Source organism: Benincasa hispida, chromosome 2 (genome assembly GCF_009727055.1).
Source record: "Benincasa hispida cultivar B227 chromosome 2, ASM972705v1, whole genome shotgun sequence".
NCBI classification, from domain to species: domain Eukaryota; kingdom Viridiplantae; phylum Streptophyta; class Magnoliopsida; order Cucurbitales; family Cucurbitaceae; genus Benincasa; species Benincasa hispida.
In genome coordinates, this window is record NC_052350.1 from 51765216 (window position 1) to 51789766 (window position 24551).

Consider the following 24551-nt stretch of genomic DNA (forward strand, 5'->3'; position numbering starts at 1 on the left):
TGTAGAGTGAGTTGCAGTATCTTAATGCAGTTTTTATAAATGAGATTGGTTCTTTTTATTTTATTTTATTTGTTTTGTTTTGTTATGCTTTACTATGTTGATTAATTTTCAACTATACACCTATTTTTTTCAAATCTTTTATGACATAAACGGGATAATCTTAAATTTTTATCTCAATTTGCAAAACATAATCGATTATTTTCAATGAATTCTTTTAAAAAACTATAATAATTCTAATTCTCTTCAATCTGTAAAACATACCACCAAAATACATATCATATTGTTGTTCAATTACTAATGAATTGATATATTGTATATACGTATATTGAATCTTGCTAACTAAACATTATTATTTCACATATTGTACACATGAACTTGAATAACTGGATAACTTAATAGTTTATGTTTATATAATATGGATCGTATATCTGAAACTGAAATTGTACAAAGAATAATTACCTTTCATTTCATAATGATGGTGAGAATGTGATTGTGTAGTATAGTAACATTGTTCTGAACATCACAAAAATAATATCAACTGACCGAATTGAAGGAACCTTTGAAGGTCCTTGAGCGGAAATGTGTATTGTTCCCAAAAATTTATTTTCATAGAATCATTCAATTTTAAAAAGAAAAAGAAAAAGAAAAAAGCAATCAACATAAAACTAAAACATGCTTTAAAATAAGAAAAGGAAACTTAGGGTTTGAGAAGCCTTAACCTTGAAGAACCATTCTTCACTTCGAATCTTGATAGGTACAATCTCGAACCCTCAAATCGTCAATGAGGACACCACCACGAATGTTACCTCTATATTATCTATGATGAGAATCACAAGAGTTTTGTGAGCCGTGTATTTTGGTAGAGAGGGAAAGATTTTGGGTATTTTTTTTTTCAGACACCTTTTTCTTTTCGTGAAGTACAAGTGAGCATACCAACCACACCCCTATCACGATCGAAAGATGAGAGATTTTAGGGGGAGGGAGTTAGAAAAAAATATAACTCCATCCATTTTAAATTTAAAAAATTTAAAATAAAGTTAAACAAATTAAAACTAATTTCAATTTATTTAATATATATAATGCAGTAGCTAACTTAACATATAATATATACTTACTATATGTTATATCCAATATAAAATATAACCTATAGTTTAATATTGTATCATATACAATATAACCTATAGTATTAATTCTCACATCAATGGGATTTAATATAAATCCTATTTAAATTAAATTCAATTATATGAATCCAATTCACATCACTAATATTTGAATCATATTCAAATATTTATTTCCTGTCATTTAAACTTTATATTATAATATATCAAATATATTATAATAATTATATCATATATAATTAAGTTCAATCAATTATATCATATACTTAATTCCCTCAAATTCCTATAGTTCTTAGCTATCGTTTTTGCGGCCAATGATTCATTAACTAGCTTATTTCATCGCGTAGGTGTGACACTACCATTTTAAGATCCCAGATGTATGCTTAAATAGGCTACTGTAAGGAATGACAATTATTGAAAATTAACCTAAGAAACCTTATCAAGTAATGAAGTTTGCATTATTCTGAATCCTATGATCATGCCCTCCGTAGGGGTGGTCGCTCCTGGATGACGTGTAGGTGAATCATAGGAATTTCACGATACAATCTAATGGAGGAGACCATAGGATATATTGACACGCGTCCTTCTCCCACTTACTATGAACACTTTTCCTATTCACCTTGGTATTTGACCCATGCAAACACTTTCTGAAGGGAGGCCGCACCTAGGGTGACACGAAGCCGAGCATGGATCTCATGGTGTGGAATCTTAGGGACGTGAGAGCTAAAAATTGATATATTACATATACCATTTTTCTCCCAATAAAGTGTTATACTGGTTTAGGGTTTTTGTTATGCATAGTTAAATTCTGACTAATGAATCTATCAAAGTCTATGCCTATTATAACTCTTATAATTTGATCCTTACTCTGATATTCTAGGTGAATTAAACCATTTAATTAACCTAGTGAAAATACATGCTAACAGAATTAAGGTTAATTTAACTCAAGTTTCGGTCAACTCCTAGGTAGGAGGTATTATGTAAACTATCATCTTAAATACCCCCAGTCTAAACAGAACTTCACAGGTAGAGTTCCCTTATAACCTAAAGTACTGTTTTTCTTACTTAGTCATATATTCTAATCTTATTAGAATTAATGTGACCTAAAGTCTAAATTAATATTAAACATTTTAAAATTAATTCCAATTCCCTAAGATCCTAAGTTTACATATAACTCTTTATTATAAGTTGACGGTTACTAAATATTAATTTTATAACTATTAGAAAATTAATTATTAACCTTATAATTATGCTTTATATGGTCTAATTAATTAACAGTAAAATTCTAATTAATTAGAAAACCATCTGACATGCATTTCATGACTTTAATATAACAATGATATTATACTATGGATGTGTCATGCTCAATGCAAATTGATTTTAAATTTATTAATATAACACTTATATCAATCAATTCATGAAAATCAAACAAGCAAACACAATACATTAATAAATATAACTCTTTATATTTACCTAAGTAATTTCATGCATTATCCTTTTTCAATCTCATATATCTAACATTATAAACTATATCAAATAACTCATGAAATCATATATCATGCATTAATACTATACATTGTAACTCTTATAATATATTAAAATGTATGAACATGCTTAACCTATGTTGAGATTTATCTAAATGACATCTATAAAACATAATTTAAACAACAAATGAACTAAGTAATTTGGTCCCTAGAATAAAATAAAGCAATAAATTACATTAATTTTGGCAAACTTTATCCTAAAAAGACTTTTACCGCTTAAGAACTAGATGAGACTAACTCGAATCGATCCGAATTGCTTCAAACCGGACCTCAAAACTGCGAACCAAGCCAACCCAACACAAAACCGGACCCAACCAGCTTGAACCACCCGAAATAGACCATACCATCTTGGATCGCAGCTAAACCGGACGCATTTCACCAACCCTCATGAAATTGAGTCAGCATTGCAACGCTGAGCTGCAACATTGTAATGCCGCGACATTTGGAAGCGAATCTAGGAAGATTTGCGATTCGTCCATTTTGGCCAAAAATGGTCTCGATCTTCATCGTAAATAACCCTAATTAAAGACACGGACTTACAAAAGACTCGATTTACATGATAAAATGCCCAAAACTTTAGAGGCCTTTACAAATTGATCAAATCAAAATATGTAAATCTCTAGCCAAATTATACCGTAAACATTTATTCGCAAACCACATTCCAGAATGCAATTTAACCCACCAAACTAGTGCAAATTTTAAAATTTCAAAATTAACTATATGAGTTGCTCTGATACCAATTGCAGGTATAAAAGCCCTAACGAAACGGAAGAACCAAGACCCAACTCCAAATTAATTAGAATCCAAAATACAAGTACATTGGAAACACATACAAAATAAAATAGAGATAAAAGACAACCTCAACCTACAGTATAAATTAGGTTAAACATGCTACATCTTTTTGGGAACTTAATCTTACAGAGAGAGAAAAACGTTACTTACTCTCGTTGACGACTAAGATGAAAAAACCAAATCTTCTCGAGATGGAATTCAAGAACACCAACACTTGGGAACCTCCCTATTTTCTGATAAATTGGGGTTATTAGTTTGTGGGAGCCATAGCAAAATTGGAAAAAGAAAAACACCAAGATAATATGATTTTCTTGAGAGAATTTTATAGAGACTTTTTCTTTTTTCAACAATCATTTTTCTGTGAAAAAAGAAAACTTCTTCATCTCCCAGGTATATTTAGGCATGGGATCCTAAACGTGGGTAGTTATCCACAATCTTTTTTATAACTCCTATGGATCTGTCTCTTATACACATCTAGATGTGTATAAGAGACAGATTTTATAGAGACTTTTTCTTTTTTCAACAATCATTTTTCTGTGAAAAAAGAAAACTTCTTCATCTCCCAGGTATATTTAGGCATGGGATCCTAAACGTGGGTAGTTATCCACAATCTTTTTTATAACTCCTATGGATATATTATTATTTAATTTAAAATTTTAATTAAATAATTAATAATTAATAATTAATTTAATTCACTAATTTACTAACTAAATTAATAATTAATTAAATCCAATTTAATTAATGTTGGGTTATATGTCCTAAAACTCGTAGTTTGTAACTTTTAAACATATTTTTATTTCAATGAAGATGTTATTAAAATTGTTTCAACAAAGATATTATTGAACGTATAAAATGCATTTATATATTCCTAAATCTAATAACCCAACGAACCCATGACTATAAGATGAATACTTAAACTTTATGTAGAGACATAAAAGAGGATCAGGTTTGGGTATATAGCCAAAACGGTCTATAGATATATGAATAGGATTGGGTACCTCATCCTGGGGACACTATGAATGCAGCCTGCTTTGTATAGTGATACAAACAATGTAATCCCAAAGTCGTTCATGTGAAAATATGCGAGTGGGTATATCCTATGAAAAAGATGTTTGCAAAAGACCGGATCATGAAATAGTTACTTTTCTTTATAACGACTGTTTACTGTTAAAACAGACTATTCAATTCAATGACCTAAGGTAACTCGATCTTTTTCCTGAGCTAACTATGAACTTCTGTTTATTCGAGATTATCTTTTAATTTGCATGGGTGAAAGTGACTCAACATTGTAGCTCAATAAGCCTCCTATTTTAAGGGTAAGACCGGATAGATAGCTGGAGACATAGTTCTATAAGACGAAATTCACTCCTACCCATTTTAGAGTTAGGTTCCCTTATGGACTAGTTCTTAGTCTTGAACAAAGGGGCTCCGACCTCTCTATGGCTGAGAGGGGCTTGGTTTATTGGTAGGACCATAAACCAATAGTTCATTAGAGGATCAGTGGAGACTTAAGAAGCAAGATGTATTATAGGGGTAAAACGATAATTTTTACCTAGCTTTAAATAAAAATAACCTGTGAAGGATCGACTTACAGATTATGGTTACATCAAGTAGACAGAAATGTATCAACATTGAGGAGAGTGCAACTACTAAGCAATAGTGGAGTGTCTCGGTAGTTAACAGATATTGATTAATTCGATTTAAAGAGTTTAACCAATTAATCTCAAAACGTTGGAGTTCATGATTTGTAGGTCTATTAGGTTCCTCTACTAGCTCGTGTAAGGATTGAACCTTAGAATAACGTGTTTTGGATTAGGTATTTAATTAATTTAATATTTGATATTAAATTATTTATTTATTTAATTAAATTGTTTAATTCATTATTTATTTAAAATAAAGTATTCTAAATAAATTTGAATTTGAAATTACCAAATTAAAAAACTATATATTTTTTAATTTAAAATCATTTTTTTGGAAAATTAAATTAATTAAAAAGAAAATTGTTTAAAAAAGTGGAAAGTGAGTTTTTCCCACTTTACCTTTTTACTATACTTAATCCAGTCAATTGGTGGAAGATTGAGGGTCAATCTCTAATATTAACTCATTTACATGGCTACTTTACTTAAATACTAGCTTAATCAAAAGAAAATTCGTGCATGCAAAACCAAAAAAAAAAAAAAAAAAAGTCGAAGAAATTTTTCTTAAATTTTCTCTCTCCCTCTCTTCAAGCCTCATGCAAAAATCTCATTCAATTTGGATCCCACAATCCAATCTAAGGCATGAAAGTAGTAGAGAAGGCTCTTGTAGTAGTCTACTTCAAGGATTGAAAAAGAAATTCATGGAGATTTGGAGTAATTAAGTGGATTCAATAAAGGTTGTATTCTTGAAACCATATTTCTGTCATTATCAGAACTTGCATGTTTCTTTACCAAAATTAATGTAATTAGAATGCTTAAGATCCTAATAGCTTTTGTATGTTGAATGCCAACTCCATCAATTAATGAGTCCATTTAAATCATATTTAAATGAACATCTCTCACACAACCTATGGAATTAATTCAATTAATTTAATAAAATAAAATAAAATAAAATATAATTTAATTTAGTTAAATAATTAGTTAATTCTCCAATTAATTAATTGTCAAATTAAATATTAAATATTCAATTTAGCCTAAATTTGAATCATATTCACCTGTATTTCTCTCATAACCTATGATTTTAATGTACATCTGATACACATTAATATTAACCTATAGTTTTAATATGAAATATGAATACAATTCATATTAAATTCATAGTTGAACTTTTTAAAATATTTAATTCTCTCACAAATTAATTTTGAATCATATCCAAAATTAAATTCATATTATAAAGTTTAATTAAAATATAAACTTTATATTATAATATATTGATGACGGAAATTTTGATTACCAAATCGCCAAGGACTTGATAACTAAAATTCCGTGGATTCAATATACAATGCATGTTCTTAATGTATGCGTTGATTATCATGCGTCGGTGGTCATGCGTTGGAATGACTATGAGTTAACAGATGTATGCGATGACCATGCGTTCCTATTACAAGTTTTCTGTCGCTCACGCCAAGTATAACGTGAATGCAAGTTTCTCGGGTGATCCAAGGTCAAACTCAGGGACTTGTAGCTAGATGAATGAGGTCATGTGCATGCGGCGGTTGAATAAAAGAATGATGGAGGGGTTGCTAAGCTAACATTACTCCTACTCCTAACTAACAGACAACACAATGAGAATATGAATGAGACGGTTAGAGATACGACAAACTATTGACAGGAAGTAAATAGATGTAAAAATAGATAAAATGTGGAGATGTCTTCATTGCAACCCTTAAGAGTGACTGCAAGGGCAACCTTAGTCAACGTAAGCCATGCAATCATGCTACACACACTAAAAGCCTAAACCTAGGAAGTATGCGATGTGTATGCATAAGGGTCGAGATGACCGCATACAACCACCATATCCTACTTCTGGACGCAGCCATTGTCCTCTCCGTAGAGTGCATACGTTGTGTAATAGCAAACGGAGCTTATTCCTAAATCTCCATTCTTACTTATGCAAACCTTAATCTAGCCCTCTCGAGCATCGATTCTAACCTAGCTCTCTCGAGTCTTAGGTTCTTTCTTTAGACTCTCTCTCGAGTAGCTCTAAAGTATGATGGGCGCATACATAAGACAAGTAACCACACAAACTTGGCTGACGCAAGATTATTCCTATCTCTAGTGAACAATAGCTTACATTGCTTAATGCGACCAACCACTTACCCTTCCGGGCAGTTGGTTGTTGCTGACTTTACTCATAGACAAGCATTGTGTTAGCCTATAGAAAGGCGTTGCTACAGCTTCACACTAAGAAAATAAGATTTTCTCACACATTCGCACAACGCAACCACCTCTCGGTGGTTTGCTACATGCTTCATATCTCTTATCCACATGACTAAGTATGCGATACTCTAGCAATATCACTAAGTGATGAAATGAAAGTTAAGGATGCTAAGTAGAGAAGGATGGGGATGGAATTGAAGGAAACACAGAACTGCATTGAATACATAATGTATTAATTCCTTAATCATCAAATGTAATACAACACAATATAAGAAAAGAAGAGAAAATGAAATGACCGGCTGGAAGCAATGACTTATTTCCAGCGGATGTGCGTCAAGGCTGCCAGTGGTGCCATGGATGGGCGGTGGAGATGACTCTCCCGAGATCTAACTCCGGTCGAAGCTCCGATCATCACTCGGAATGGAGGAAGGAGATGAAGAACTCTCAAGCTTTCTTCTCACACATTTTTCTGGATCACAGGGATAACTCTAGATGATTTGAAATTCTGCTCATCGACTTTTTTATATAGAGCTTGGATCGCCGACAACATTAATGGACTGCTCTGATTTTGACATTCGCGACGTATTAGTCCTTTCATAATCTTTGCTGCTAACAGCGTGGTAGGTGAAATGTCAACATCAGCTTTTGATTTTCCCGAGATGTATGTTGATGCATTCATTCCACCAGCCTTGCGTTGATCCCTCTATTATTCGTTATTGATGCGTTGTTTTATGATGTGGAATTATGGATGAAATGCGATGATGAAAATCCGTTGAGCACTCAAGTTTTCTCAGTTAAATCCAAGTGTAAATATAACGACCCGAGTTCAGGAGGGGTACAAGAATGAACCGATATCACATATGAATGAGAGGGATCTTGAGGTCATGAAAGTATGGTTAAGAAAGACTTAAAAGAATTGAAAGTTACTACCTATACCAACAAGGTGCAGCTTCCTTTTCGGTGGCTCAACCATAAGAAATCCAAAGTTAAGTGTGCTTTGCTTGGAGCAATCCTATATTGGGTGATCTCTTGGAAATTTTTCTAGGATGCATGTGAGTGAGGACAAAGCATGCTGAAAGGACTCGTGTTCGTTTGTAGGGACAACTTTTACTTCTAAAAAGCATTCAAGGCAAATGAGGATGACGTAGCCAGGTCGCGGGGGACGTAAAGGAATGTCGGGGCCATCAGATGCCGAATTCGGATTCTGAATTCTGGTCCGAATCCTGGGCCTGGGGTGTTATAGATGAGATGCACTGGCGATGGACAAGCGAAATTCGTGATCAAGCCACTGGGACTAGTTTTTACGATTCCGCATAATGAAATTTAAAGTTCTTTTCATGTTTCTCTTAACTTTTAGTTTTGATGTTTAAAACTTACTTTTAAGAATCGTTTTTTAGATTATTTACTATCCTTTATGATTTCTGGATACCCTATTATCGTTTTAATATTTGAATTTAATGAAAGTCTTTTGAACTTATCTTATTTAATTAGCATTTATTTCGCCATAACAGAGTGTCGTTTTGAGTTCCATGCATGCATGTATTTAGTAACGGCCTAACTTAACTCCTAGGGGGTCGGGTCGTTACAGTTGGTATCAGAGCGGAACCTCTCCTAGTAAGATGTGGTTCGGGGACGAACCAAGCAGAAGCTGGTGGACATGTAACGACCCGAGTTCAGGAGGGGTACATGAATGAACCGATATCACATCTGAATGAGAGGGATCCTAAGGACATGAAAGTACGGTCAAGAAAGACTTAAAAGAATTGAAAGTTACTACCTATACCAACAAGGTGCACCTTCCTTTTCGGTGGCTCAATTATAAGAACTCCAAAGTTAAGCATGTTTAGCATGGTAATTTTCAAAATACACACACAAAAATATGGCGATCACATAATATCATTCCTATCTCTAGGATGCATACGATGAAGGTTGGCAAATAGAGCTTATCTCTAAGTCCCTATCTCTTGTTTATGCAGTTCAAATCTTGTTCTGTCGAGTCTAGATTCTAACCTAGCTCTCTCAAGTCTTAGGTTTTTTCTTTAGACTCTCTCTCTCATAGCTCTAAAGGGATGTTTGGCACAACATAACACAAGATAATCGCAATCATAGTTCTTCTCAACCCATTCGACAAGTTTAGCTACTCATGCGTGCCAAGAGAGTGAACAGATGTAGAATAAGAACTTCCATTGTATAAATATAAAGTTGAAGTACAAAATAACAATGCAAGAAGAGAATAAAAAGCCTGGTAACAATCTCTTGCTTCCCAGGCTTTTACACTGTCTTTTCCTGTCTCTTATACACATCTAGATGTGTATAAGAGACAGCTTCTGGGGTGAAGGCGGCTTCTCTCTTATGATTGCATAGATGGGATGGCTTTAATTCTCTGACTGATGCGCCGAATATTTGTCACTGAAAAGCTGAGTGTACATACTGTCTCTTATACACATCTAGATGTGTATAAGAGACAGGTATTTATAGAGCTTCTGGGGTGAAGGCGGCTTCTCTCTTATGATTGCATAGATGGGATGGCTTTAATTCTCTGACTGATGCGCCGAATATTTGTCACCGAAAAGCTGAGTGTACTTGTTATCGTTAGTGGCTTGTCAACTTAATTCGGATTCGACCGTCATCAGCTTTCTGTCCCATCGTGTTTAATTATGCCTGTCTCTTATACACATCTAGATGTGTATAAGAGACAGAATTTGCACCGGCTGTAAACAGAAATTCTTTTTGAGCAGATGTTTGCGAGCACAAATCACTGCAAAGCCTTGCGGTAATGTTGTGCTCGTTCGTTGATTTCTTGTGATCGCGCTTTTCGCCTTGCGTCAATGCATATTCTGCATAAAAACATAAAAGTTAACTGTTTCTATGCGATAGACGCATGCGACTGCAATGTTATAAACTTAATGCTTTTTGGATGCAATCTAACATATTTCATCAACGCATACCTTCATTGTTTAATAACTTAGCAATGTAATAACGTGCATTTCTGCCCGTTATCAGTTATCATGTAGCCGCAATCGTTTAGTGACCGCATTTGCTGAATACCGCAACTTCGACACGATGACCGCAATCGCTTGATGAGCGCAACTTCCCATGCGATGGACGCATGCGATTGATTACCGCAACACCCATGCTTTGATTGAACGCGTTTGCCTTTGCGATGGAGAGTTTCTCCGTATGCGGTCGTCTATGCGGTAGTCCGGCTTCCGCGTTTGTGTCCACTTCCTACGTTAGCTACAAAAATAGAACATTGAACGCATAATAACACATAATAATGGGTTAGCCGAGATTCATCATGTCGAACGACACAAGATCATTTTCTCATGAATTCCTAATATAATTACAGCGTATTTTGCTTAATAGCCTTCATAATTCTAAATAAAAGGCCTAAGATGGCATGCATTTCTGCATGTCATCATGTATCATTATACATTATTCTATTTCCCTAAGTGTATTTCAACATTTCAAACTCTATTCAAGGTATAATTACCTCAATACCCTTTACGAGCTAAGAAGAGGACCTTATGGACCTACAGATCAAAAGCTCCAACGATATGAGATTAATTGACTAAACTCATTAACCACAATATTTAATATTCGTTAACAGTGGTTACACTCCACCTAAGAACCACAGCAGCACTCATCTCACGACAGATATATTTTTGTGTCCATGGATATAGACCAATCACAGCAAGTTAGTCTTTCATAAGTGTTTATAACATCAACTGGGTAAAAATTACTATTTTACCCCTAGATTACCTCTATATCCTTAAGTATCAGTGCTCATCCAATGAACAACCTGTTTATGGTCCAACTATCAAACATAAACCCCTCTCGGGCCAGTGAGAGGGTGAGACCCTATGTTCAAGTCTTGAAGACACCACTTAAGGGAACACTCATCTACTTACTCTACAGTCGGGAAAGACTAAAATCCATCTTGTATTATTATGTTCCCACATCCTCACATGGTCTTGTCCCCAAAATTGATCTCCTTCACTTGATATGTCTCTCTTTTATCCTATTTTGTTATTTTCTTTAGTTTTAAATGATTTTTAGTTTAACGAATCGTTCCAAAAATCCATGCCATATTTGGCTTTTTGTTTGTTTTCTTTGAACATAAGGTTGTTTACATTCAAGTTTTTTAAACAATTTTCTTCTCACTTTCAAAAAACATTCATGAAATCTCCATGCCTTAAAAAAAAAAAACCATTCTTCCAAAGAACCTTCTCCAAAATATAATAATTTTCTTTTACGATGGTATGATAATGGACACTCTTGTTTGAATAATTAAAATTTTACCACATGATAAAATATATTTCGTAAAAATGTCAAAGACTTTCAAAAGAAGTATCTAAGTTAGACCTTATAGTGCAGAAAAGGATTTTGGAGAGTTTGAGTGATGAGAATTAAGTAGTTAAATGAGCCCTTGAAATCAACCCATCCTCACTTTTCATCCATAAAATACCACGGGCCTCACATTGAAGAAATTTGGACACGAGGATTTCCATGAGCAGCGGAAGGATCTTTCCAAATTTCAATCGTATATGAACATTACAATTACAATCACAAACGAAAACAAACGGTTATGCACAAAATAGAAATTACAGCATGCTTTGCTACATGATCAAGGGAAGGAATTGACAAACCTTTGAAGACTCATCTTCAAGTTCCTTGATCATAAACGCTCGATCACAGCAACACAACAACAGAGAACATTCGTCCAACACGACCGCTACACTGCACGATTACAGCGAACTCGAACTAAGCGATCGCCAAGGTCACGAACACCCCGAACACCGTGAACAGCCTCCACAGAACCTCTACTGTGTCGAGTTGAGTATGACACCACCAAAAATGTTACCTCAGTATTCTCAGTGTGAGAATCCAAAGGATGGGCTCTGTGTGGACTTGGTTAGAGGCAGAAAACCGGAGAAAGAACAATTATGAGCAAGTGGGAGATGAAACAACCTATCGTATAGGTCGATGCCCAATCGTTTAGTAAAAGCTATGCGATCATCTAACAAAAGCTATGTGATCGTTTAGCTCGTCGTCTAGCTGAATGTCTATTGGTAAGAACACTCCACGATCGTTTAGCTAATTCCAAGCTGTCTCTTAGTAAATCTGATTTACTTGACAACTATCCGTGAGTAATTACTGAGAGTGAAATCTCAAATAAAACAACTTTGCAAATCATTTTAAAATTAGGAAAACATTTTTCCTTTTATTTCACGGTTACCATGAAACCACCCATAACCTCCCACTCAATTGATTATTAGAGAAAAATAGATAATTATCCAATAAGTAATATTATTATAATTATAAATGATAACCAACTTATCATACTATATTTATAACCTATAGTTTTAATATTTCATCTCATGAAACATACAAACTGAAGGATCTCTTAACGAAGAGCATCCATGAGTGTGTTCAAATCTCTCCGATTTCATCGTGATCGAAATACAACACATACATTCTAACAGATAGTTATGCAAATTAACATTAATTAAAGGCATGCTTCGAACAATAAAATACAAAGGAAAGAGTTCTCATACTAGTCGAAGACCCTCTGCAAACATTGAACTCAGACGTAGCAGAAGACCTCTACGCGAACTCTATCACCCAGCAAACCAATCGGCTGCAACAGCAGGATTGTTTACATGAACGACAGCATTACGAACAGTCACGAACAAGAAAACAGCAGGGACGACACCACCAAATGGAGCCCTTGGTATTCTCGGAGTGAGAATCCAAAATGTGGTCTTTGGTGAATTTGGTAGAGGTCGGAGAAAAGATAAATCGTGCAGATGATAAGCAAGTGGGAGAGAAAGGGCTATTGTATAGCTGTGTGCTTATCGTTTAGAAGAAGCTACATGATCATGTAGGTTTTACTAAGAAATCGTTTAATAAATGGTAGATGATCGTTTAGAAAAATTGGCACGCGATGCGATCGTTTAAGGACGGGCGTGCGATCATTTAGGCGCTGGTATGCAATCGTTTAGATGATGAGTGACTATCGTATAGGCTCTCAAGCTAGGCGATCGTTACGTTTTCACACCGATAGCGAATTTTTCGAACTTTGGCAAAATGAAACAAATTTTCGTTTTATTCTTCGGTTACAATAACTGACTTCGTATTCTCCCACTAACGCATGACCGAAAGAAGTTTTAGGCCAATTATCTATAATTAACCAATTTAATAATTAATGAATATAATCATATTATATTCTTACCATATAGTTTGATATCATGTATCTACTATAATAATTTCTCCTCTACTTGATATAAATCATATCTATATTTAATTTCCTCCAAAATAATGTATCTCATACATTTAGTCAATTATATCATATATAATTAACTAGTTTCGCTTACATCATATATAATCGAACTCCCTCTTGTCAATTTAAACATTTCAAACTGACCCAAACGCTGATTCTCGACTTTATCCAAGCTACCCAGGGACCTAATGGACCTGTGGCTCGAAGCTCCAATGGTACGTGAATAGCTGACTAAACTCTTTAGCCACGAGATCCACCATCCATTAACTGTCAGTCATTCCACTAAAGACCAACAACTAAGCTCTTCTTACCACAAATATATTTCTGTGTCCATCGGATATAACCAATCATGAGTACGATGACCCTTCACAGATGCTCATAAGTATAGTTGGGCCAATTTAACGTTTTGCCCTTGTAGTTACATCTCACTCCTTAAGTACCACCGATTTCTCTAATGAAATATACAACATAGTCCAACTATGTGTGAACACCTCTCAGACCAAGAGAAGGTGTGTGGCGCCACATCGTTCAAGCCTTGGAATCAGCCCTTAAGGGAGCTATCTATCTACTTACCCCTACTTCGGGGAAGGAGTGAATTCCTTCTATGTAGTTGAGTTCCCAGCTCCTAAATCAGACGAATCCCCAAAATGGTAGGTTTGAATCGGCGACCTGGCCACTCGCACCCATACAAATGAAAGGACCGCCCTCAATGGCAGGAGTTCCAACTCACTCAGGATTGAGGTCGTGTCACTTATGGTCGTTTAGGTGAGACGTTAAACACTTCTTGGTCTGGTCTTATACAAACCCTTTTATAGGACGCTCCCACTCGCATGTCCTCAACACTTATGACCATTCACAAAAGTGGGCTACATCCATAGCGTTACTTTTAGTTGATATCGGTTGGTTTTACCCTCCTTATATACTTCATGGCTTTATATACTAGCATAGACCAATCCATAATTTTTCGTTATTGAGCGTCTTAAATGACATTGATCCCTATTGTATGATCACAGTAAAGGCGCTGAAATCTACATGCTTAGTCTAATATTGTATAAGATTGTAGAGCTGACAAAACAATTATCCTATGAGTGTGATATTACTATTGTGCGTTAAAGGCAGATGAGTATAAAGCGATACAAATGATAAAATGGTATCATATGATTGTAAATTAAATATCACATATAATATATGTGAGATGGGAAAAACACTTATTGTGTTTCGTCAACTCAGATTACCTGCTTTACAAAGTCACTCAGGAGCGGTCTTGAGGACTTTCTACATGTGTCTATGCAATGCACCATCCAAGTATATACCATGTTATACTCCTTAGTTATTAATATATTCAATGGCTGCATATTGTAAAATTTATGTTGGAGCACGATTCAATGCTTTCTAATTTAAAGATGATGAGTCGTTTCATGTACACCTACACCACAGACCCGGACTCATCATCAAGATATAAATAGTGTATTCGAGAACAGTTCTACCCCTTACTTCATTAACATCGTATTAAACATTAAGTTCAACAATACCAAGCAATCACTAGACACTGATACAAACAGCTATGAGAATCCATTGAGCTATCTAAGGGGAACCTTAGTGGACCTGTAGCTTCGAAGCTCCAATGGTACATGAATAACTGACTAAACTCTTTAGTCACGGGATCCACCATCCGTTAACTTCCAGACACTCCACTAAAGATCGACAGCTGAACTCTTCTTACTATAGATATATTATGTGTCCATCTTAACCAATTAAAAGTGCGACAACCCTTTATAGATCGCTCGTAAGTACAACTCGGTCAATAACTGTTATGCCCCTGTATTTACATCTAACTCATTAAGTACCACTGATCCCTCTAATGAACATAAGTCACAGTTCTACTATGACCGAGTTTTCTCTTCCAAAGAGAAGCTGTGGCCACTATGTTCAAACCTCGGAATCAGCCCTTAAGGGAGCAATCTATCTACTTACCCCTGCTTCGGGGAAGAAATGGATTCCATCTTGTGTATTGAGTTCCCAGCTCCCAAATAAGACAAGTTCCCAAAAAGGTAGGCATATTGAGTTGATAATCTGGCCATTCTTACCCATACTAATCAAAGGACCACCCTCAAAGGCAAGAGTTCCCAAAACACTCAGGATTGAGGTGTGTCACCTATGGTCGTTTAGGTGAGATGTAAGTTTCCAGTATCAACGATGTTATATACAGAGTCTAGTCATCTTGTGGTCTGATCTTATACAAATTCTTTGTATAGGACACCCTCGCTCGAATGTCTCTACATGAATGGCCAGGATTTACCATCTGTAGTAGTTTGAAATACTTGCAAACCTCTACAAAGCAGGCCGTATCCATTGTGTCACAAGGATCAAGAATCCCTCCTTAATCCTTATACCATAGACCTATTTAGGTTATCACTTAAGGCATGATCCATTTGTATATCTCATATACATACTTAAGTTTATATAAGATAACCATGGAGCTTTGTTTATTGGATATGAGTAAATGCCATAATGAAATAACAATTATTTTATTCATAAACAATGTGTATAATTACAAACAACGAGACTCCGGGAGAATTAGGACAACTAGGTGACATGGTACTCCAACTCAACTTCTACTCTAATTGAATTTATTATCCACACTATATTAGTTAAAAGAGGTCGATGTCTTACAAATTCAAACCAAAGATGGAAAATGAATGAACAAAACCATGTTGTGTAAAACAAAATTTTCTTATGTTATATTTAATTGGTTTGTAAGTTATTCCAAGATAAGGCCGAACAATATTTTCAAAATTTAACAGAAGCAACCCATACATATAAAGCTTGGAAAGTTAAATTCATTAACAATATGTCTATTTTAGAATCCATCAACAAATAGAGTTCAAATATAGATTGAAAAGAACTCTCACCTTAATCACAATGTTTTCTTATATAAACACATTGATCAAGACAAATGCGAATAAGCCAACCATAGAATTGGAGATTCAACCATGTTTAACTTTCGATGGCTTGTTTATACCCTCATTGCATCTTTATGTTTCATTTCTTTTTGTATAGGAGACAATATCTCCTATGATTCAAATGGCATAAATATCAATGGTGAATGACGAGTTATCTTCTCAGGGTCAATTCATTATCCATGCAGCATCGAAGCAATGTGGCCTGATTTTATTCAAAAAGCTAAAGATGGTGGACTTGATGCGATCGAGACATACATTTTTTGGGATCACCACAAACCTCAACGACGAAAATACGATTTCTCTGGACATCTGAATTTTATCAAATTCTTCCAACTCGTTCAAGATGCTGGCCTATATGTTGTAATGAGGATTGTTCCTTACGTGTGTGCCGAGTGGAACTACGGAGGCTTTACAATATGGTTGCATAATATGCCAGGAATTCAACTTTGAACTGAAAATCAAGTCTATAAGAACGAAATACAAACTTTCAAAACAAAGATAGTGAATATGTGTAAACAAGCCAACCTTTTTGCATCACAAGGAGGGTCAATAATCTTAGCTCAAATTGAGAATGAGTATGGAAACGTGACGACACCATATGGAAATGCAGAAAAAGCATATATCAACTGGTGCGCTCAAATGGCTGAATCTCTCAATATTGGTGTTCCATGGATCATGTGCCAACAAAGTGATGCCCTACAATGATAACTTTAGTCCTAACAATCATAAGAGCCCAAAAATGTTTACTGAAAACTGGGTGGGATGGTTCAAGAAATGGGGCGACAAAGACCCTTATAGAAGTGCAGAAGACGTAGCCTTTTCAGTGGAAAGATTTGTCCAATCTAATGGCATGTTTAACAATTATTACATGTATCATGGAGGTACCAACTTTGGAAGAACCTTAGGAGGTCCATTCATCACTACGTCTTACGATTACAATGCCCCACTTGATGAATATGGAAACTTGAATCAACCCAAATGAGGACATCTTAAACAACACCATGCATCTATCAAAACGGGAGAGAAAATTCTCACTAACGAAACCCACTCAGACCAAAAGTTTGGTAGCTATGTCACTTTAACGAAATTCTCTAACCTAAAAACAAGGGAGAGGTTTTGCTTTCTGAGCAACATAGATGGCAACAATGATGCTACCATAAATTTACAGGCAGATGGAAAGTATTTTGTACCATCTTGGTCCGTGAGCATTCTTAACAGTTGCAACAAAGAGGCTTTTAACACTGCAAAGAACAATTTTCAAACATCTATGTTTGTGAAGGTGCAGAATGAGAAGGAAAATGCACAACTATTGTGGGTTTGGGCTCCGGAGCCCATGAGAGACACTCTACAAGGAAAGGGTACATTTAAGGCAAACCTTTTTTTGGAACAAAAAGGAACCACTGTTGATTTCAACGATTATTTGTGGTACATGACGAATGTTGACAGCAATGCTACATCTTCACTTCAAAATGTAACTCTCTAAGTGAATAAAAAGGGTCATGTACTTCACGCCTTTGTGAATAAAAGGTACATTAGGTTGAAATAGGAAAAAAATGGCCAGAGTTTTGTATTTGAGAAACCCATTCTATTAAAACCAGGAACCAATACCATTACCCTTTTGAGTACCATAGTAGGACTGAAAAATTACGATGCATTTTATGACACGATACCAATTGGAATTGATGGAGGTCCCATTTATCTAATTGGAGATGGAAATGTCCCAACTGATTTGTCATCAAATTTATGGTCTTATAAGCTTGGATTAAGTGGAGCAATGAAACAACTTTACAACCTGATGTTCTCATTGAGAACAAATTGGAGCGCATTAAATAAAAAATCTATTGGAAGGAGAATGACATGGTACAAAACAAGCTTTAAGACACCTTTAGGAATTGACCCTGTAACATTGGACATGCAAGGAATGGGAAAAGGCCAGGCTTGGGTAAAAGGACAAAATATAGGCTGTTTTTGGCCTTCTTTCATTGTTAGCAGTGATAGTTGCAGTGCTACCTGTGACTACAAAGGTGCATATGTCCCCAGCAAATGCGTCGAATATTGTGGCACTCCTTCCCAAAGATGGTATCACATTCCAAGATCGTTTTTATCAGATGACACAAATACGCTGGTTTTGTTTGAAGAAATTGGTGGAAATATTCAACAAGTCTCAGTTCAAACCATCACTATAGGAACTATATGTGGAAATGCTAATGAAGGAAGCACATTAGAGTTGTCTTGCCAAGGGGGCATATCATCTCAGAAATCCAATTTGCTAGCTAAGGAAATCCAGAGGAAAAATGTAGTTCATTTAAGAAAGGCTCATGGGATGTGAGAAACATCACCCTTTTGGTGGAAAAGGCTTGCATTGGTATGAAAAATTGTTCATTTGATGTATCTGGAAAGTTATTTGGATTAGGCGATGCTACCAATTTATCTACACAATTGGCAGTTCAAGCACTATGCTCAAAGAATTGAGTGGTGTAATATACATTCTTTATGTATAGTAAATATTATTTTTTGCGAATAAAGTATTTTATTTCTTTTCTTTTCCTGGTACATATGAAAACTTCTCAACACTCTTTTCTTCTCCTTAAACATTTCAAATTGGCGAAAAGTTTTTGTGCTTCATATAAATTACCTAACATCAAACAACATGATTGGTGAAAAAAGGGAAAAATAGTACATGATGAAATGATAACTTGATAAAATTATGAAATATGTTTTTATGGTGTTTACAAAAGATATAAAACTACTATGCATTGATGATTCGATGAAAGGAATATATATGTGTTCATATATATAAGCACATTGATAGAAAAAGTTATTGGTGAACAAAAAGTTCAAACAATCACGTAGCGATATAGAATAATCCAATTAAGATGCAACTATTTGAAATAAAATGAAAATGACTCTATATGCCTTTCTATACAAATATATTGCAACCTTGAAAAAGGAGTTTCAAGTGATCATGTAGCGAAGACTTATTAGGAGATTGAAATGATAAAACACTTAATTTTATATCAATCCTTAAATATTATATTTCGTAAATGAAATAAAAACAATCGTTTCATTAGGTATAAGTAATCATACCTTAATTAATCATCTATAAAAGAGATGAAGTATTCGTATCCTTCTAGAGCTTTTACTTTATTTGGACCACAAGATCCAAATGTACACTCTGTAAGGACTCTTTGGCTCTATAACCTTTTCCACTAAAAGTCCTTTTAGTCATCTTTCCCTTAAGACAGGATTCACATGGAGGTAATGAATCATCTTCTAACTTACTTAGAAGTTCATTGCTTACCAATCCCCGATCCTAGGAGATTTAGTGACCTAATCTCAAATGCCAATGGTAGATATTATTGTTATTTTGAGAAATTCTTTGCCTTTTCATTTGAGTGTGAGCAATTTTAAACAACTCATGATTTAATAGTGTTTTTGCTTCAGTTGGTCTTAACACATACAAGTTGTTTTATAATTTAGTTGAACAAATAAGTACACAGTTTTCCATAATGAAAGCTTCATCAATAGAAAAGGAAATTGAGTATATCCGTTCAAGTAAAAATGAAATAGTACAAGGTTCCTTTTAATTTTAGGGCCATTATATAAATTTTCTAAAAACAAATATCTATTTGTAAAAAAAAAAAAAAAAAAAAAAAAACTTCAAAGCTCTCATTGAACGAGCTGAAATGGCATCTCCCATTCCAACGTTGAGTGTCATTTTATCCTCCTCAAGCTGTTGGAGGAACCAATTCCCTGTAAAGAAGAACAAACATGATCCGTGGCTTCTGAATCAAGTATCCAGGCATTATGGTCATTTTCTACTAAACAGGTTTCTAAAACCAATAAATCATATTTACCTTATTTTTCTTTCTTCTTCTCAACAAAGTACTTGGGGCAATTTCGTTGTTAGTGACCATCCACATTGCAATGGAAGCACTTGTCCTTGTCGGCCACCTTTGCCTTGCCCTTGCCTTTTCCAGCAGTAGGAGCCTTCTTCTTCCCTCATTTCTTCTTTTGAATCTTCTTAGAACCAGACGATAAGGGAACAAAGTAATTTTCAGAGGATGAACCCTTATGAAAATTTTTGGAATGGACAACATTTGCCTCTTCTTCTATCGGTCCCTTACTTTTCATAAGAGATTGATAAGTTTGTAACTCAATTAAGAGGGTAATTATGGTGTACTCTATTTTATTCATAACCATATGGTTGTGGAATTAGAGGAAACTTTGAGAGAGATTCCAGAATAAAGGACATTTGACTTTGCTCATCTATGACTGCATCTTTATCACAATGACATTGAAGTGGACCATCAGGTCAAGAGCATGTTGTCTCAACGATTGGCTTTCCTTCATTCGCACATGATATACATACTTGAGGGCCTCGTGCCAGATCTGAGTGGATGGTAGCCCAAACATCTCCTGAAGGGACTCCATGATTTGACGTGTTGTAATCATGACCTCATGCTTCTTCGTAAGAACTTCAGACAGACTTGCCAAGATAAAAACTCAGGCCTTGTCATTGGCCTTTGTCCAATGATCATGAGCATCCATCATTGCTTATGATGCATTTCGAGCAAGGATTGGAGGACACCCCTCCATTAAGACGAACCACATATCATCTATGACCAGAATCGTGTTTAAGGTAGATTTCCATATCGCATAGTTTTCATCGGTTAATTTTTAATTCTTTAGCAAGGATATAATTGTGGAGGACATACTGAAAAGAATAACAAATAATTGATTGCACTAGTTATATTTTCTTTAACCTATTACACAAAATACAAGCATCCAATCAATTCAGCGAAAACAAACAATTAAAGAACCCTAATTTAACTATTGATATAGTTTTTGCAACGGTACTTCAGAGGTTTAGAGCAATAACCACCGAAGGGTGATCAGTTACACCTCCCCTGAATTGAGACAATCTCAGCTAATTACTAATACAAGAATAACTCTTATTCCTATAGTTCTTAGCTATCGTTTTTGCAACCAATGATTCATTAACTAACTTAATTCATCCCTTAAGTGTGACACTACCATTTGAAGATCCTAGAGGTATGCTTTAATAGGCTACTGTAAGGAAAGACAACTATTGAAAATTAACCTAAGAAACCCTATCAAGTAATAAAATTTGCATTATTCTGAATTCTATGATCAGACCCTTCGAAGGGGTGGTTGCTTCAAGATGACATACAAGCGAATCATAGGAATCTCATGATGCAACCTAATGGAGAAGATTGTAGGATACGTTGACACGTGTCCTTCTCCCACTTACTATGAACACTTTTCCTATTCACCTTGGTATTGACCCATGCAAACACTTTCTGAAGGGAGGCCGTACCCAGGGCGACATAAAGTCGAGTATGGATCTCACGGTGTGAACTCTTAAGGACGTGAGAGCTAAAAATTGATATATCACATATACCATTTTTCTCCCACTAAAGTGTTCTACTGGTTTAGGGTTTTATTATGCGTAGTTAAATTCCGACTAATGAATCTATCAAAGTCTATGCCTATTATATCTCTTATAATATGGTCTTTACTTTGATGTTCTAGTTGAATTAAACCATTTAATTAACCTAGTGATAATACATGCTAACGGAATTAAGGTTCATTCAACTCAAGTTTCGGTCAATTCCTAAGTAGGAGATATTCTGTAAACTGTCATCTTAAATACCCCCAGTCTAAACAGAACTTCACAGGTAGAGTTCCCTTATAACCTAAAGTCCCGTTTTTCCTACTTATTCATATTTTTAATCTATTAAAAAAAATAGGACTTAGTTCTAATCTTATTAGAATTAATGTTACCTAAGGACTAATTAATTTTAAGCATTTTAAAATTAATTCCAGTTTCCTAAGTTCCTGTTTACATGCAACTTTTTATTATAAGTTGATGGTTACTAATATTAATTTTTTAACTATTAGAAAATTGATTATTAGCCTTATAATCATACTTTCTATGGTCTAATTAATTAACAGTAAAATTCTAATTAATTAGAAAATCGTATGACATGCATTTCGTGATTTCAATATAACAATTATATTATATTATGGATGTGTCATGCTCAATGCAAATTGATTTTCAACTTTAATAATATAACACTTAGATCAATCAATTCATGAAAATCAAACAAGCATACACAAGGCATTAATAAATATAACTCTTTATATTTACCTAAGTAATTTCATGCATCATGCTTTTTCAATCTCATATATTTAACATTACAAACTACATTAAATAACTCATGAAATCATATATCATGTATTAATACCATATGTTGTAACTCTTATAAGATATTAAAATGCATGAACATGCTTAACCTATGTTGGGATTTATCTAAATGACATCCATAAAACATTAGTTAAACAACAAATGAACTGGGTGATTTGGTTCCTAGAATAAAATAAAGCAATAAATTACATTAATTTTGCAAAATTTATCCTAAAAAGACTTCTGCCGCTCAAGAACTAGATGAGACTAACTCGAATCGATTTGAACCACTTCGAATCAGACCTCAAAACTGCGAACCAAACCAACCCATCACAAAATCGGACCCTACCAGTGAGGAGAGTGCAACTACTAAGCTATAGTGGAGTGTCTTGGTAGTTAACGAAAATTGATTAATTCGGTTTAAAGAGTTTAGCCAATTAATTTCAAAACGTTGGAGCTTATGATATGTAGGTTCATTAGGTCGCTCTACTAGCTCGTAAGAGGATTGAATCTTAGAATAACGTGTGGAGAGAATTTGAAACGTTCAAATTCAGTTTAGGGATTGGATTATTATATTCGATATAATTAATGTTTAATTAAATGTTTTTAGAGAGTTTAAAATATGTAAATGAAACCTAAATATTAAGCACATGAATAAGGATTTGGATTAGGTATTTAATTAATTTAATATTTGATATTAATTAATTAATTTAATTAATTAAATCTGTTTAATTCATTATTTATTTAAAATAAAGTATTCTAAATAAATTTGAAATTGAAATTTCCAAATTCAGAAACTATATTTTTAAAAATTTTAAATTTATTTTATTAGAAAATTAAATTAATTAAAAAGAAAATTGTTTAAAAAAGTGGAAAGTGGGTTTTTTCCCACTTTACCTTTTTGCCTATACTTAATCCATTCAATTTTTCTCTCCCTCTCTCCGAACCTCATCCCAAAATCTCATTCGATTTGGATCACACAATCCAATCTAAGGCCTAAGAATAGTAGAGAAGGCTCTTGTGGTAGTCTACTTCAAGGATTGAAGAAGAAATTGATGGACATTTGGAGTAATTAAGTGGATTCAAGCAAAGTTGTTTTCTTGAAACCCTATTTCTGTCATTATCGTGAACTTGCATGTTTCTTAACTAAGATTAATGTAATTAGAGTGCTTAAAATCCTAATAGCTTCTGTATGTTGAATGTCAACTCCATCAGTTCATAAGTCCGTTTAAAACATATTTAAATGAACATCTCTCACATAACCTATAGAACTAATTCAATTAATTAAATTAAATTAAATCAAATTGAATTTAATTTAATTTAATTAAACAATTAGTTAATTCTCCAATTAATTAATTGCTAAATTAAATATTAAATATCAAATATTCAATTTAGTCTATATTTGAATCATATTCAGTTGTATTCTCTCATAACCTATAGTTTTAATGTGCATCTGATACACATTAATATTAACCTATAGTTTTAATATGAATCCAAATCAAATTAAATTCACATTTGAACCTTTTCAAATAGTTACTTCTCTCACAAACTAATTTTGAATTATATCCAAAATTAAATTTATATTATAAAGTTTAATTAAAATATAAAATTTATATTATAATTTATCATTATACATTATTCTATTTCCCTAAGTGTATTTCAATGTTTCAAACTCTATTCAAGACATAATTACCTCAATACCCTTTACGAGCTAGGAAGGGGACCTCATGGACCTACAGATTAGAAGCTCCAATGATATGAGATTAATTGGTTAAACTCATTA

General features: G+C 34.1%; 1 pseudogene; it reads left to right on the forward strand.

The window, feature by feature from the left end:
- Window positions 1-16587: 16587 nt before the first annotated feature.
- On the forward strand, window positions 16588-19029 carry LOC120070659 (annotated as a pseudogene).
- Window positions 19030-24551: the final 5522 nt, after the last annotated feature.